This window comes from Zea mays, chromosome 1 (assembly GCF_902167145.1).
Source record: "Zea mays cultivar B73 chromosome 1, Zm-B73-REFERENCE-NAM-5.0, whole genome shotgun sequence".
Lineage (NCBI taxonomy): Eukaryota > Viridiplantae > Streptophyta > Magnoliopsida > Poales > Poaceae > Zea > Zea mays.
The window spans coordinates 216,897,401-216,903,400 of NC_050096.1; positions in this window are offsets into that span (position 1 = coordinate 216,897,401).

The window sequence follows — 6,000 nt, forward strand, 5'->3', positions numbered from 1 at the left end:
AAATAAAAAGTAAGTGTGTTGTTTTTATGTGTTTCTATTTTTAAATATTGATGGATGATCGCGACGGTCGATGCAGTGCTGAAAGGAAAATGTGCCCTTGGGCCATTTCTAAGTATTTTGGTGATTTAGTGTCCAACACAAGTGCCTAAGTGTAAAATGGTGGACAAAGTACAAATCAAGTATAAAGGTATGTTTCTCAGACTTAGTACATTGTTTTAGAGACTAATGTATTGTGTCTAAGTGCTGGAAACAGGAAAAATCAAGTTGAAATTAAAGATGGCTTTGTTCAGCCAAAGTCAGCTCTGTCTGGGTGTACCGGACTGTCCGGTGGTGCACCGGACAATGTCCGGTGCGCCAGACTGACTCAGGCGAACTTGCTGCTCTCGGGAAGTGATTAACGGCGTACGACTATAATTCACCGGACTGTCCGGTGTGCACCGGACTGTCCGGTGTGCATCGGACTGTCCGGTGAACCAACGGTCGGCCGGGCCAACGGTCGGCCGCGCAATCTGCGCGAGACACGTGGCCGAGCCAACGATCGGAAGGGGCACCGGACTGTCCGATGTGCACCGGACAGTGTCTGGTGCGCCAACGGCTCCAAGACTGCAACGGTCGGCTTCGCCAAATAAGGAAAGAGATCCGCACCGGACAGTGTCCGGTGGTGCACCGGACTGTCTGGTGCGCCAGGCGACAGAAGGCAAGAATTGCCTTCCTGGAATGCACTCAACGGCTCCTAGCTGCCTTGGGACTATAAAAGGGACCCCTAGGCGCATGGAGGAGGACACCAAGCATTCTCTAAGCATTTCTAAGCACCAAGACTTCGATTCCGCATATTTGATTCTTTGTGATAGCAACTAGAGCTTCATTTGAGTTGTGAACTCGCCGGGTTGTGTTGTGAGCTCTTCTTGCGACTTGTGTGATTGTTGATACTCTGATTTCGTGTCTTGTGTGCGTTGCTCATCCCTCCCTTACTCCGTGCTTCTTTGTGAACTTCAAAGTGTAAGGGCGAGAGGCTCCAAGTTGTGGAGATTCCTCGCAAACGGGATGTAGTAAAGCAAAGCAAAACACCGTGGTATTCAAGTGGGTCTTTGGACCGCTTGAGAGGGGTTGATTGCAACCCTCATCCGTTGGGATGCCACAACGTGGAGTAGGCAAGTGTTGAACTTGGCCGAACCACGGGATAAACCATTGTGTCTATCTGTGATTGATCTTCTTGTGGTTATCGTGTCTTGCAAAGACTCCTATCTAGCCACTTGGCTTTATTGTGCTAACTCCTAATCAAGTTTTGTGGCATTAAAGTTTAAGTTTTACAGGATCACCTATTCACCCTCCCTCTAGGTGCTCTCAATTGGTATCAGAGCCGTTCTCTTCAAGAAAGGGACTAATCGCCCGAAGAGATGGATCCTAAGGGCAAGGGGATTGTGATCAATGATAAGGAGAAGGAGTCCTTTGTCAACGAGCCTAAAGATGACAAGCCTACCGACTCGGGATCGGGCTACAAACGAAGAGATGTGAAGAAGAAGACGAGGCGCATCAAGGAGATCGTCTACTACGACGACAGCGACGAGTCCTCTTCTTCCCAAAAGGACGACGACAACGACTACGAGAAAAAGAAGACGGTTAACTCAAACTTCTCTTTTGATTATTCTCGTATTCCTCAAAGTACCAATGCTCATTTACTCTCCATTCCACTTGGTAAACCTCCTCATTTTGATGGAGAGGACTACGGATTTTGGAGTCACAAAATGCGTAGTCACTTGTTCTCTCTCCATCCTAGTATATGGGAGATAGTAGAGAGTGGAATGAAATTCGATAGCTCGGATAGTCCTTTGTTTATCAATGAACAGATTCATAAAAATTCACAAGCTACTACTGTGTTGTTAGCCTCATTATGCAGGGACGAGTATCATAAGGTGAGCGGCTTGGACAATGCCAAGCAGATCTGGGACACCCTCAAGATCTCACATGAGGGGAACGACATCACCATGCTCACCAAGATGGAGTTGGTGGAAGGCAAACTCGGGAGATTCGCGATGATAAAAGGGGAGGAGCCAACCCAGACGTACAACAGGCTAAAAACCCTCGTCAACAAGATAAGGAGCTATGGAAGCACGCGATGGACGGACCACGACGTCGTCCGCCTAATGCTAAGGTCCTTTACTGTACTTGATCCACATCTGGTAAACATTATTCGTGAAAATCCTAGGTACACCAAGATGTCGCCCGAAGAAATTCTTGGGAAATTTGTAAGCGAGCGGATGATGATCAAGGAGGCAAGATACGTGGATGATGCATTAAATGGCCCAATCCAAGAACCTCAAACTATTGCTCTCAAGGCAACAAGGAGCAAGGAGGCACTACCTAGCAAGGTGGCGCAAGTTGAGGCGGCCGGGCTTAATGATGAAGAGATGGCCCTCATCAACAAGCGGTTCAAGACGGCGCTAAAGGGTCGCAAGGAGCACCCCAATAAGAACAAGACGAAGGGGAAGCGCTCCTGCTTCAAATGTGGTAAGATTGGTCATTTTATCGCTAATTGTCTCGATAATGATAGTGACCAGGAAAAGAAGAATGGAAAGTGGGAAAAGAAGAAGAACTACAAGAAGGCGAAGGGCGAGGCACATCTTGGAAAGGAGTGGGATTCGGATTGCTCCTCGTCCGACTCCGACAACAAAGGACTCGCCGCCACCGCCTTCAACAAGTCATCCCTCTTCCCCAACGAGCATCACACTTGCCTCATGGCAAGGGAAAAGAAGGTAAGCACTCGTAATACTAGTACTTATGCTTCTTCAAGTGAGGATGAGTCTAGTGATGATGATGAAATAGATTATTCATGTTTATTCAAAGGCCTAGATAGAACCAAGGTTGATAAAATTAATGAATTAATTGATGCCTTGAATGATAAGAATAGGTTATTAGAAAAGCAAGAGGATCTTTTGTATGAAGAGCATGATAAATTTGTTAGTGCACAAAAAATTCTCTTGCTCTAGAAGTTAAAAGGAATGAAATGCTTTCTTGTGAACTATCTACTTGTCATGAAACCATTTCTACTTTAAAAGGTGTTAATGATGATTTAAATGCTAAACTAGTAGTAGCGAATAAATCTAACTCTTGTGTAGAACATGTTATGATTTGCAATAGGTGCAAAGATTTTAATGTTGATGCTTGTAGTGAACACCTAGCTTGCATTTCTAAATTAAATGATGAAGTGGCTAGTCTTAATGCCCAACTTAAGACTAGCAAGAGTGAATTTGACAAGCTAAAATTTGCAAGGGATGCCTACACGATTGGTAGACACCCCTCAATTAAGGATGGTCTTGGCTTCAAGAGGGAAGTCAAGAACTTAACAAGCCATAAGGCTCCCATCTCCGCCAAGGAGAAAGGGAAGGCCCCTATGGCTATAAGTGCTCAAAAGAACCATGCCTTCATGTATCATGATAGGAGACATTCTAGAAATGTTTATAGAAGTTATGATGCTTTTGATTCTCATGCTATGGTTGCTTCCAGTTCTTCTATTATGCATGATAGAAATTTAGCTAGGAGAAATGCTATTAATCACATGCCTAGAAGAAATGTTGTTCATGTGCCTATGAAAACAAATAGTGAACCTTCTATAATTTATCATGCTTTAAATGCTTCCTTTGCTATTTGTAGAAAGGATAGGAAGATAATTGCTAGAAAATTAGGGGCAAAATGCAAGGGAGATAAAACTTGCATTTGGGTCCCTAAGGCTATTTGTACTAACCTTGTAGGACCCAACATGAGTTGGGTACCTAAGACCCAAGCCTAAATTTGCCTTGCAGGTTTATGCATCCGGGGGCTCTAGTTGGATCATCGACAGCGGATGCACAAACCACATGACGGGGGAAAAGAGGATGTTCTCTTCCTACGTCAAGAACAAGGATCCCCAAGATTCAATCATATTTGGTGACGGGAATCAAGGCAAGGTTAAAGGCTTAGGCAAGATTGCAATCTCAAATGAGCACTCTATTTCTAATGTATTCTTAGTTGAGTCGCTTGGTTATAATTTATTATCCGTAAGTCAATTATGTAATATGGGATATAATTGTCTATTCACAAATGTAGATGTGTCTGTCTTTAGAAGAAGTGACGGTTCACTAGCTTTTAAGGGTGTATTAGACGGCAAACTCTATTTAGTTGATTTTGCAAAAGAGGAGGCCGGTCTAGATGCATGCTTAATTGCTAAGACTAGCATGGGCTGGCTGTGGCATCGCCGCTTAGCACATGTGGGGATGAAGAACCTTCATAAGCTTCTAAAGGGAGAACACGTGATAGGTCTAGCAAATGTTACTTTCGAAAATGATAGACCTTGTGCAGCTTGTCAAGCAGGGAAACAGGTGGGAAGCTCTCATCATGCCAAAAATGTGATGACAACATCAAGACCCCTGGAGTTACTTCATATGGACCTCTTCGGACCCGTCGCCTATCTAAGCATATGAGGAAGTAAGTACGGTCTTGTTATAGTTGATGATTTTTCCCGCTTCACTTGGGTATTCTTTTTGCAGGATAAATCTGAAACCCAAGGGACCCTTAAGCGCTTCCTAAGGAGAGCTCAAAACGAGTTTGAGCTCAAGGTGAAGAAGATAAGGAGCGACAATGGGTCCGAGTTCAAGAACCTTCAAGTAGAGGAGTATCTTGAGGAGGAAGGAATCAAGCACGAGTTCTCCGCTCCCTACACACCACAGCAAAATGGTGTGGTAGAGAGGAAGAACAGGACGCTTATAGACATGGCAAGGACGATGCTTGGAGAATTCAAGACCCTCGAGTACTTCTGGTCGGAAGCCGTGAACACGGCTTGCCACGCCATCAACCGGGTCTACCTTCATCGCCTCCTCAAGAAGACTTCGTATGAGCTACTAACCGGTAACAAACCCAATGTTTCGTATTTCCAAGTTTTTGGGAGTAAATGCTACATTCTAGTGAAGAAGGGTAGGAATTCCAAATTTGCTCCCAAAGCGGTAGAAGGGTTTTTGTTAGGTTATGACTCAAATACAAAGGCGTATAGGGTCTTCAACAAATCATCGGGTTTGGTTGAAGTCTCTAGCGACATTGTATTTGATGAGACTAATGGCTCTCCAAGAGAGCAAGTTGTTGATCCTGATGATGTAGACGAAGAAGACTTTCCAACGGCCGCAATGCGCACCATGGCGATTGGAGATGTGAGGCCACAGGAACAAAATGAGCAAGATCAACCTTCTTCCTCAACAATGGTGCATCCCCCAACTCAAGACGATGAACAGGTTCATCAAGAGGAGGCGTATGATCAAGGGGGAGCACAAGATGATCATGTAATGGAGGAAGAAGCACAACCGACACCTCCAACTCAAGTCCGAGCGATGATCCAAAGGGATCATCCTGTCGACCAAATTTTGGGTGACATTAGCAAGGGAGTAACTACTTGGTCTCGATTAGTTAATTTTTGTGAGCATTACTCTTTTGTCTCTTCTATTGAGCCTTTCAGGGTAGAGGAGGCCTTGCTAGATCCAGACTGGGTGTTGGCCATGCAGGAGGAGCTCAACAACTTCAAGAGAAATGAAGTTTGGACACTGGTGCCTCGTCCCAAGCAAAATGTTGTGGGAACCAAGTGGTGTTCCGCAACAAACAAGACGAGCACGGGGTGGTGACAAGGAACAAGGCACGACTTGTGGCAAAAGGTTATGCCCAAGTCGCAGGTTTGGACTTTGAGGAGACTTTTGCTCCTGTGGCTAGGCTAGAGTCCATTCGTATTTTGCTAGCATATGCCGCTCACCATTCTTTCAGGTTGTTCCAAATGGATGTGAAGAGCGCTTTCCTCAACGGGCCAATAAAGGAGGAGGTGTACGTGGAGCAACCCCCTGGCTTCGAGGATGAACGGTACCCCGACCACGTCTGTAAGCTCTCTAAGGCGCTCTATGGACTTAAGCAAGCCCCAAGAGCATGGTATGAATGCCTTAGAGACTTTTTAATTGCTAATGCTTTCAAGGTTGGGAAAGCCGATCCAAC